Genomic DNA, 12,031 nt, shown 5'->3' on the forward strand with positions numbered 1-12,031 from the left:
GTTCAAAAAAGTCTAAATCCTTTGATATAAAGCTTCTGAAATTCCTGTGCAAAGTGACACATGAGCTGCATTAGTAACATAGGACCATGTAGTTCATAGTGTGTTCAATAAGCAATTCATTTAGTGAAAAAAAAGTGTCATAAATTTCACTGAACATACATATATATGTACACACACACACATGCATATTTACACAGACGTGACATAATCCAGTTTTGAAAAAAAATCACTCTGGCTGGAGCATGGAGAATAGACTGGAAAGGAATGAGTAGAGGCAAGGAAACAGTAAAAGACCAGAATCTCAGGTGAGAGATAAAGGTAGTTTAGACTGAGAACAAGTGTGGATGATAGTGATGGGGATGGAGAGGAATAAGTGTATTGGAGGGGTAGCCAGGTCAAAATCTGTAGGATTTGGGGCTGGCATCGACCTGGTGGTGGTGAGGAAGTGGGGGGTGTCAACAGCAGTTCTGTTTGCAGGCTTTCATGACTGGTTGGAGATACCATCATCCACAATAGAGGACTCAGGAAAGAGAATGTGTTCGGTGGGAGGACAGTAATGTGTGCGGTATTGGATATGTTGAGTTCAGCCAGGAGTTGGCTACAGATGTCTGACATATTATGTATGGGCAGCAGATACGGATTTGGGAGGTGCTGGCATATAGGTTTTGGGAAGCACCAGTATGTATGTAGGACCAAAAACTATAATCACCAATGTAAGTGGCTAGGGGAAAGTGATAGATGGAAAAGGGGAGAGAACTAGTTCCAGGCCTCTGAAGACTTTAGCACTTCAGGACATGAAAGAGGAGGATGAGCTGGCAAAGGAACCAAGAATGGTCAAAACCAGGCATGGAGATTAAGGACCAGCTCAGTCTGGCCTCAGGAGATGAGACCAAGTCAGAAGGCGGGGGTTACTAAACAGATGGTTGAGGGGAGCAGTGGTGGGAGCAAAGGCCCAGATCAAGAGAGACCTGAGTGTCTGACACCTACAGTTTTTGTCCACCAGCTGCCTGGTCTTTGGGGACAGCTATGTGGGAAAAAGGAGAGGGTTGAGTAGACAGTTCAAGAGACTAATCTGTGAGCCTGTTGGAGGGACAGGAGGCTGAGATTGCCAAGTGCAGCTTCTGGCAAAGTTCCATTTATGCATATGATCTTGGACCAAGTTCCTTAAACTTCCTATGCTTCATTTCCTTACTTGTAAAAGGGGGACAACAATGGGCTTCCCAAGTGGCTCAGTGGTAAAGAATCTTCCTGCCAAGCAGGCAACTAAGGTTTGATCCCTGAGGGGTAGAGAATTCCCTTGGAGGAGAAAATGGCAACCCATTCCAGTATTCTTGTCTGAGAAATCTCATGGAGAGAGGAACCTGGTGGGCTATAGTCCACGGGGTCATAAAGAGTCAGATATAATTTAACAAGTAAACGACCAAACCAATGTACCTACCTCCTCATCAGGTTGGTGACAGAAGTAAATGCATTAGAACATGTAAAGCACTTAGACTAGTGCCTGGCACACAGGCAGCCCTCAGAAATGTTAGCTCTCATTAATCAGTGTTAATCTTGAATACATAGTGTCCAGCGCAAGATCCCCCAAGGGAAGAACTGTTTCCTTTCGGTCACCTCTGCACAGTTCATGGGACGAGCAAGTGCTCAATAATGAATACTGATTCAGTGGTTGGACAGATGAGTTGGGTGAAGATTTCCCAGAAGGACTAACTCTGGCCTGGGAGCTTAAATGGGGCCAAATATGTCCCTTCAACATCTGGAATTAACTGTTCAAGAGGGTAAATTTCATTTGCTTCTAGCTACATCTCACCATTCAAAATAACATTCAGGAGTAAAACGAAGAAAAAGAAAGCTACTTGGAACTCCAAGATGGTTTTTATTTTTTTTTTTTTTTTTTAAGGAAAAGCAATGTGGAACACGTTTAAATCATATATGAATAAACTAATACAAAAAATGAGCAAGGACAACACAGTCAGCACAATAGAATATGCAAAAAGTTAATGGCCTTACTACATAGAAAACTGAGAAAAACAATGGTCTAATCATGGTCTCAGCTAGATACCTTAGTCAAATTAGAAAGTGTAGTACCCCATCCGTCACCAACACACATACACTGAGCAGATAAATTAGAAAAAGTCACTCCATCTATTTGGACCCAGTCTTGTGATACCGACTTGCCAAGGACACAGGTAGGTAGGTACTTTTGTAAAGAGAAAATGATTGGAGTCAGACTTGATTCGGGATATAGCACCCATGGGCCTTCCCTTGTGGCTCCACTGATAAAGAAACCGCCTGCAATGTGGGAGACCTGGGTTTGATCTCTGGGTTGGGAAGATCCTCTGGAGAAGGGAAAGGCTACTCATTCCAGTATCCTGGTCTAGAATTCCACAGAGTAGTCCATGGGGTTGCAAAGAGTCAGACACAACTGAGCAACTTGCACTTCACTTCACCCCTTGGCCTTGGTGTAGCACGGACACAGAATGACTTTATAAGATGGCCTATTTTCAATTAAAAAAAAAAGACACAGATCACAAATAGACAATTCTGGAAGAGAAACTAGAAATGATAATAAACATCTTTTAAAAATAGAGCTAGGACTTCACTCGTGGTGAAGTTAAAATGGAGGAAGTCCTGTTCAGACTTCAGAAGCAGGAGAACAGACCTTTGAACTTGCTTTTGACCTGCTTGGACACAGCACAGATTTTGTGCCTGCCTGCAAGCACAGCTAGCCAGGCGACACTTTAGATAAGAGAGAAATGGAGTGTGTCTTGGAATTTTTGAGCCCCCGGAGGCCTGGCCAACTCCCCAGGATCTAGTGAAATCCTATGACTTACAAGGTGAAACAAACAGCATTGTAAAAATGTTATAGGAAAACCAGAGCTGCATTTTTGCATGCAAGATCCTTGGGTCAGGAAGATTCCCTGGAGAAGGGTATGACAACCCACTCCAGTATTCTTGCCTAGAAAATCCTATGGACAGAGGAGCCTGGCAGGCGCTAGTCCATGAGGTCACAGAGTCGGACATGACTGAAGTGACTTAGAATGCAAACACGAAGGTTTACATATAAGACATGTTCCCTGCAGCAATTTTATAATAACAAAAAGCTGAAAATAATCTAAATATCCAACAACAAAGGGATGGTAATACACATCCACAACCCCCTGTGATCCAATATGTTTCAGAATCTTTGAATTTTTGAAGAATAATTTTGTGCATATACTGTTTAACATTCTCAATAAGGTCTAGAGCAACATCATCAACACATCCAGATTTCTGCCATGAAACTTACTAATAGCCACACTAATTGGCATAAATAGACCATAAATAGCTATAGGCCACTTCAGGTCATTGGCCATCAAATGAGTTGGCACTAAATTTTCAAAACAGTTTTCAGAGCATTCTGAGTTTGTGGGTAAGGGATTGGAGATCCATATAAATTATGGCATAATCTTTTAGGACTTTTTAATATGAGGAAATGATTACAATATATTGTTAACTGAAGGAGTGGGGGAGAGGGGAGTGTACCAAAGTGACACAGTAGCCCCCCTCCACTTTAAAAGGAAAAAATGGGAACTAGTTTGTTCATTTAAATGCAAAATTGGCTGTTTTAAATCCCAACTGACCATAACTGCTTTTGTTTTCCTCTTTTTTCTTTCTGTTTTTAATCTTCAAGAGCAATAGTATAATTTTTATCAGTGTAGAAATCAGTCATTACTTCTCTCAGCTTTCTTTGACTAATTTTTCTCTTTTGGCCCCACTGCCTGGCAACGTAGAACTTCTCTGACCAGGAATCAAACCCATGCCCCCTGCAGGGGAACCACAGAGTCTTAGCCACTGGAGCACCAGCGAGGTGCACTGGTTTTCTCTGAATGGTCTGCTGGGGCGGGAGAAAGGGGATCTATCCACACCACCTCCCACTTGGTGAAGCAAAGGATAAGCTCAGCTAGTAAAGAATCCACCTGCTATGCAGGAGACCAGGGATTGATCCCCGGGTCGGGAAGATTCCCTGCAGGATAGAATGGCAACCCACTCGAGTATTCTTGCCTGGAGAATCTCCTGGACAGAGGAGCCTCATGTCATACAGTCTATGGGGTTGAAAAGAGTCTGACATGACTGAATGACTAATCCATTGCTCCGGGGACTGGAGAAAGAAACTAAATTGCTTTGTACAAGGAAGTGGGAGGAAATCTGGGGGGGCGCAACTGAAGGGAAGCAGGGGGGTGAGTGTGGGGTAGAGAGGGTGGGGAGGTGGGGAGCAGAGATCACTCAGCATGGGGTGGACCCTTGTATTAGTTTCCTGGGGTTGCCATGATTATGCACAATAAATGGAGTGGCTTAAAATAATGCAAAGTAAATTTCTCACGGTTCTAGAGGCTAGAAGTCTACAATCAAGGTGTCAGCTGGGCCGCTGTCTCTGGAGCCTCTAGTGAAGCAGGCTTCCTTGCATTCTCTGGCTTCTTGGTCCTTGAGTTTATGGCAGCGTTAATTCCAACCTCTGCCTCCTTCCCACGCCTGTCTTTCCTCTGAGCTGTGCTCTGCTCAGCTGTGTCTGACTCTGTGAGCCTGGGGACTGTAGCCCACCAGGCTTCTCTGCCCATGGAATTTTCCAGGCAAGAAGACTGAAGTGGGGTGCCATTTCCTACAGCAGGGGATCTTCCCCACTCAGGGATTGAGCCTGCATCTCTCATGTCTCCTGCGCTGGTGGATGGACTCTTTACCTCTAATGCCACCTGGGAAGCCTCTCTTCTGTGTGTGTGTGTGTCCAAATTTTTCTCTTTTTATAAGACACCAGGCATTGGATTGGGCTGTGCTGCTATTTAGTATGACTTCATCTTAACTTGATTGCATCTCTGAAGAGCTTACTTCCAAATAAGAGCATATGTACAGGTTCCAGGTGGCCATGAATTTTGGGAGGATACTTCCCAACTTCAACTAGTGTGTGATTTGACTAAGGAATGGGAGTTCTAATATTCCATTTTTAAAAGGAATGAATGAATGAATGAATGATGAATATGAAACTGTGATGTAAATTTTCTCTTTGTCTTTACCCCCAGACTTTTAGGGTAAGTTGGCTATGCACGTGTGGAAATCAAGGAAAAGGCATCTCTCTATTTCTGTGAGATAAGAAGGGGACACACATGAGAAGTGAAATGAGGAATGCTGGAGGGGGATCCTGAGAAGGTAAGGCCAGAAATGTCCCTGGGGACAAGAGCCAGGATCTGAACTGATATCTGGTTACAGATATGCAGAGAAATAGAACACAAAGATTCCTCAATGGGGATAGTGGGGCTTCTCATTTTCTCCAACTGTACTTCTATGTATATTCCAAATTTTCTATGATGATTATAATTTGTTTCAACAATCAGGGAAAAAAGCAAAAGTTATTTAAAATAAGCCCATTCAAGGTAATGGATTATTTAGATTTAAATTCAGATCTTCAGAAAGTGCCTAAAGAACTGCAAACTGAGTTCTTCCTTTCTTTAAGTCTCATCAGATGGCTCAGTATTATTAAAGCTGTAATCTTCATCCTCCATGAGTATAATTATCCTTTTCAAATTATTCCCCTTGATCAGCTTGGGAGTTTTCAAAAAATTATTATGATGATTTTATTAAGAAATCCCTAAGTTAAAGCAATTAGTAGTTTCTATACTAAAAATTAATCAGAACATATTAATCAGGTCCAGTAGCCACACAGACACACAGACACACACATGAAGTAGCTATGACTTATAATTGGTCAGAGTCTATTTTACCATACTTTGAAAAACAAATGAAGATTGAAGATTGAAGTTGTGAATGAACAGACAATAACCACCTACTACTTTTCATCACTATGCTAGAAATTGGAATATAGCAATAAAGAGATTTTTTTCTGTTCTCAAAGGTCTTACATTTCAGCACAGAGGAAGTGTTAGGATTGTTGTTGTTTAGTTGCCAAATCGTGTCTGACTGGGCAACTCCATGGACTATAGCCCACCAGGCTCTGTCCATGGGATTTCCTAGGCAAGGATACTGGAGTGGGTTTCCATTTCCTTCTCCAGGGGATCTTCCCTACCCAGGGATCACATCCACCTCTCCTGTACTGGTCCACTGAGGCACCAGAGGGAGGAGGGGGCGACAGAGAATGAGATGATTGGAGGGCATCACCGACTCAATGGACATGAGAGAGCAAACTCCAGAAGACAGCGAAGGACAGGGAAGTCTGGCGTGCTGCAGTCATGGGGCCGCAAAGAGTTGGACATGACTTAGTGACTGAGCAACAACCACCAGGGAAGCAACCTTAGGATAGGGGAATAAATTAAACAGACAATTACAATGATGTGCGTTAGGATAAAGGAGTGCCAGGCTATGAGAACATCCATCTGGTAGAACTGATGTAATCTGGGGTGGAGGTGGGGCAAGTTTAGGGAAGGTCTACTCCAGAAAGTTTGAACTGAGATCTAAGGATAAATAGGACTTTGTCAGGTATAAGAAGAGAAGGGAAAGCAGATCCATCAAGGAAGAAATTAGATGTGTAGTACTTGATTGTATTAGTAAGTAAGAACTGTTTCAGTTGCTGGTGTTCGTGATTCAAAGTAGTTAAGCAAAAGGAATTTGTTAACTCATGTAACTTGAAGGTGAAGAGGAAGTGTTAGCTTCATGCATGGCTGGATCCAAGGGCTCAAATAATGCAGGTTTCTGTTTCTCTCTTTATATCTTTATTATGCTCATGACCTGGCATCATTTTCTAGGCCAGCTTCCTCCTCATCTAGAGCAACAGGGCCACCCACAGTTCAGTCTCTTATTCTACTAATTCAAGAGCCACACAGAATGTTTTCCTCCTTCAAATTTCCACTGGAAATAGTCTTTGTAGATGTTAACTCCTCTTGGTGACGTTAACTCTGGGAGATGGTGAAGGGTAGGGAAGCCTGAGGTGCTGCAGTCCATGGGGTTGCAAAGAGTCAGATACAACTGAGCAACTGAACAAAAGCAACGACTCCTCTTGAGAGGAGCTCATCCTGACCGAGGGAGGGCCCTAAATGCAATGACTGGTGGACACAGGAACACAGAGAAGACAGTGATGTGAAGACAGAGGCAGAGCTTGCAGCTGTGTCTCTACATCCAAGGGGCTCACTTGTGCGGGAGCATGTCAGTGGTTTCAGCCTGGGATTTGGAGTCAGGAGCCAATTTGGGTCTCAGAGCCACTTACAGTCTCTTAGTAGGAAAGACATGAGAACAAAGTGCTGTTGGTGCACAGAAAAGTGGACCCACTCACCAGGCTCACTGCATATGCATGCAGGACTTGCCAGGGAGGGTGATTTCTGCCCTGTGTTTTAAAGAATGAATTAGCTGGGTGACAGTGGAAAAGGCATTTGTAGCAGATGTTAGTGGTGCCCACTTATACCTCCCTGGATGTTGCTGCCTGGCCTAACAGGTGTATTTCTGCACATGCTCATTATACTTGCAAAAATCAGCATCTGAACTCCTCTGCTTGAGGCTTCTGGACCTCCCAGAAACATATGCAAGAGGCTGGAAGTGCAGAGAATTAATCAGCCTCGGGACAACTTTCCCCCAGTGACTGGCTGGAGTTAATAAATAAATAACCAAGCAACTTCATTCTTCAGTTGGGAAAATTCTGAGTGCGTGTTACATAGCACCCCCATACTCATTAGAGAAACTCTGCTTCATTTGACTCCATCTGTAACCAGTTTGTTAATGCATCATTTATTGGCTTCCCTTCCTTTCCCTGTCTCACTTCTCTGCTCCTCAACTGGTACTTCCTGGGATCATCTCCCAAATAAACCACTTGCATTTGATTTCTTGTCTCAGGGTCTCCTTCTGAGGGAACCCCAAATTAGACAACATTCCACACAGAAAGGACAGCATGTACAAGAGCGTGAGAAGGTAAGCATGGACATCTCACAACACATTTAAGACATTATCCAAATTATTTGAGAATCTGCTGCCTGGTCTTTTGATCTAAAGTGTAAAGAATTATCCAGAGCTTTAGAAATAAATGTGTACCATGTTATAACGACCCCTCTTTTATTCTGGGAATTGCTGGAGTCCAGAAGAATAGCTGGGGATTGTTCATTTTCCCTGGAGCCCTCAGACATACACAGGGCCCAGCACACAGTGTGCTCTCAATAAGGAATTTTAAAAAATACCGTATTGTTGATGGACTGATTTTTGGCGGTGCTGGGTCTTTGTTGTTGTGCGTGGGCTTTCTCTGGTTGCAGTGAATGGGGGCTGTTCTCTAGGTGTGGCATATGGGCTTCTCATTGCAGTGGCTTCTCTTGTGGAAGCACAGACTCTACGCATGCAGGCTTCAGTAATTGCAGCTTGGAGGATCCAGAGCGCGGGCTCAGTAGTTGTGGCACATGGGCTTAGTTGCTATGCAGCATGTAGGATCTTCCCAGACCAGGGATCAAACCCACATCCCCTGCATCGGCAGGTGGATTCTTAACCACTAGACTATCAGGGGAGTCCAATAAGTATTTTTTGAAGTGATGATTTTATTGTGTTGAAATTGGGGTATTGCAAAATTCCAGTGCTTAGTATACAATACCCATCTGATAAATACCTTTTGAACAGAACTGAAGGACACTTTACAGCCAAAAAAAAAAAAAAAGCCTTTGAGAGGCATTGTGCCACCTAGTGGTGACTTTGAGGAGGGGGACTTTGTAGGCACTGGTTGTGTGCACTAGACTCAGGAACTTTGATTTTAGTTAGCACGCAAAGTTGTAAACTGAGTTCTTTCTAAGAACAAAACAATAGAAATAGTTAAATGTCCACAACAAGGGAATAATAAGTGAGGCAATATCATTTCCATAAAACATTATGCAGTGATTAAAATGAATTAACTCGATCTATCTGCATCTATATAGAAATTTCTCCAAGACTTGCTATTCAAGTGATAAACTGAAGTCACAGAAAATACATGTAATATGACGTCACCATGTCAAAAAAAAACTCACCAAAATATACCCCATATCTTTGTTTGTTTGATTGAGTGGGGTGATGAGATGATTTTTAAGTCCTTTCCAGTTCTGAGATTCAAGACAAGTCAAAGTTTATAGTTCCTTTTAAAAACATACTGCTTTGACCTATCGTATAAGAAAACTGTAAAACTTTATGGAGGAACATAAAAGAAGACCTGTACAAGTGGAGACACATGCCAGTTTCCTTGACCGATAGAGTCAACACTGCAAAGATAAAATCTTTTTTTCAAAATTAATATAAACTTAAAAACAACAGTGATAACAAAACCAAAATCTCAATGCACTTTTGATAGAGAGGACTTGAAAAAAGTCCTAAAGTTCATTTACAAGGTCAAATGTATAAGAAGAGGCAGAAAATATTTGAAAATAAAATATACATTGTAAAGTTAGAATAACTAGAATTGTATATTAGTACCAGAACAGATGGCCAAAGGAACAAAGAGAAAGTCCAGAAACATGCAGGTATTTATGAAGTCTATGGGGTCGCACAGAGTTGGACACGACTGAAGCGACTTGGCAGCAGCAGCAGTATGTATCAAAAGTAACACTTCAACTGAGTCAGGAAAGGATGGGCTATTCAGAACTGTTGCGACCACGGTTACCTTGGTGGTCCTCACCACAAGAAGGGCATAAGCATGTGTCTTGTAAAAGCTCCACGGGCCTAATCATACAGAAAATATCTTAGGTTCTATTATATTACATTCTATAAATGGGCAGCCAACTGGTTTCTGCTTAACATCTATGACCAGGAAAACACACAAATGGAGGAAGAGGAGTCTCAGTGTGGTTATCCAAATAAAAAGTCATGTTTCTTGCTTAATTCTCATATCTGAGTCAATTTTCAGACCCAGACCATGGAACCCATTGACCGAAGGAGGTGGTTAGGTCCCTAGGAAGAAGGACCCTGCAACACTGAGACAAGTGTTGTCTGGGGAAAGAGGAACACCCAGATATTTCTCAGGATTTGAAAGGATCCTGTTATCCAGAAATATAAAGTACTCCTATGGCTCCTCTGTAAGAAAGGGGACTTCTGAGTGTCAGGTAATGAGCAGAGTCCTTGATAACACAGAGCTTACAATGGGTCCCTGGGCCTACAGACCCACCCATTTCCCCAAACTCTTGAATTCATAATTGGGAATATAAATCAGGCAGTTGGCACAAGCCTGCACATTAGGTTCTTGGCCTTTAGTTCTCATGTGGAGAAGTCCAAGTGAACACTTTTGAAATAATCCCTTCTCTATCAAGTTGAAAAAAATAAATTAAACCCAATATTTCATCCAAGGGGATGTGGAGGTGACAGTGAAATTAATGCTACCATGAACAACCTAAAGGATGCAGGAATGGTCGCCCCTTAAATGGTCATGTTTCCATTTAGTTTGCCTGCCAACCCCCTTCAGAAACCAGGAGGATGGCTTACAAACTACTGCAGACCTAGCCATGTAGGAGCCCTGATCACAGCCATCGTGTCAGCTCTGTGACCCATCATAATACAGAACCTGGACCACTTGGGCATCCCCCAGAACACCACACGTGTTTCACTGATGACATGATGCTAATCAGGCAGAATGAGCAAGAGGTGGCTAGTATATTGGAAACCTTGGTAAGAAACATGCTCTTCAGAGGGTGGGAGGTAAATCTGTGAAGATTCAGAGAACCGCCACTTCAGTTTTCAGGGAACCAGTGGTCAGAGATATGCCAACATAGTTCCTTCAAAGCAAAAGGCAAACTATAAAATACAGGCAAGCAAGATAAAAGAAAAAAATTATTTTAAAATGCTCTAAAAGTGATACCTAAAAATAGTGTTTCTCTCCTTTAAGATGTTCTTCACTGTGCATAGAATATAAATATAACAGACTACATTTGGAATTAAAGTATCATATCACTATCTGGTATCTTGTTTATTTACTTGTTCACTTGCTTGTCCCTTTCTTCACTGTGACATAAGCGCCATGAAAGTAGGGTCTCTGTCTTGTTCTCTGTATCCCTGGTACTTAGAATGCACTTGGTGCTCAGTGAGTATTCTTTGGTGGAATGAATGAAGTCTACTATACACATCACTTTGTAGCCAGCTATTTTCAACTAACTTCCAGATGCTGCAGATTATCCCTCATCTTCCTTAAAACGTGCCATGTGAAAGCAGACAGTTCTCACACTCCGAAGACTACTTCTACCAGCGCAACTTCTGAACTAAGAAACCTTAGCGTTTTGGTAGCCTTCGAATCCCTTTCCTTTCCGGCCAGCACAGCAGGCGGTATCTACAGCGGGCACACCCTGGCCTGGATCACGCTAGTGATGTTCCTAGGCAAGGAGCCTAGCCCACAGTCACGTCCCTCCTCCAGCCACACGGGGGCACTAGAGCGCCATAGTTAACACGGGACCCGGCCCTCTGGGAGGAAGAACCTGGGCGGGTGTGTAGACGGCCCGGTGTGGGCGGAGCAAAAGGCGTCCCGGTCCTTGACAAGGGCAGGAAGTGAAGAGGCCGGGCTTCTCTGGCGGGGTGTGCGCGTGCGCATAGGTCGAGTCGGCGGACTCTTCGCTTTTGCTACTGCTGGGGTCTGTCCTGGTGGGGACTCCTTTGCTACAGAGTGGGCCGGGCCCCGGGGAGGGGACAGAGTACTGGAGTTGGGGCGGAGAGAGCTTTGAGGGGCGCTGGGGTGCGGAGCGAGGACCCTGTGGACCCGGCGGGATGGGGATGGCGAGGCCTGGGGTGGGGGAGGGACGACAGGGCGCCCGGGCGGGAATTGAGGGGGCGGCGTGTGGAGTCGGGGAAGAGGGGCGTGGGGGACAGGAGGACCGGAGGACGTGGGAGTAAAGCCTCCTTCTCCCGCCTGGTCCTCTCTTGGTGTGAATTGCAGGGACTCCAGGGCGCTACCGTGCAGCGCGGGAGTTGCAAATAGACAGGTGGCTGCATTTTCCGGCAAGATAACCTCCCTCTCCCAGCCTTCTCGTTTAGGGGACCCTTTTTTGAAGTTGTGTTTCTAATTAACGTAGTATCATGTGCCTCATAGTGACACCTTCTCCCGTGGAAAACCGATTCCAGCCGGTTTAGG

The 12,031-nt window shown here is 43.9% G+C and overlaps 1 protein-coding gene across 2 annotated transcripts in view; it reads left to right on the top strand.

Annotated features, from left to right (window-relative positions):
• The first annotated feature begins 11,458 nt into the window (after nucleotides 1–11,458).
• OMA1 (OMA1 zinc metallopeptidase) overlaps nucleotides 11,459–12,031 on the top strand; it is a 59,582-nt gene continuing 59,009 nt past the window's right edge. The window contains exon 1 of one of the 2 annotated variants that reach the window (XM_020905275.2): nucleotides 11,459–11,534. The gene's annotated coding sequence lies outside the window, so the exon portion shown is untranslated. Of the gene's footprint in view, nucleotides 11,545–12,031 lie in introns of both variants that reach the window. The other variant, XM_020905354.2, reaches the window with a different exon arrangement.

The sequence above is a fragment of the Odocoileus virginianus genome, chromosome 5 (genome assembly GCF_023699985.2).
Source record: "Odocoileus virginianus isolate 20LAN1187 ecotype Illinois chromosome 5, Ovbor_1.2, whole genome shotgun sequence".
Classification (NCBI taxonomy): domain Eukaryota; kingdom Metazoa; phylum Chordata; class Mammalia; order Artiodactyla; family Cervidae; genus Odocoileus; species Odocoileus virginianus.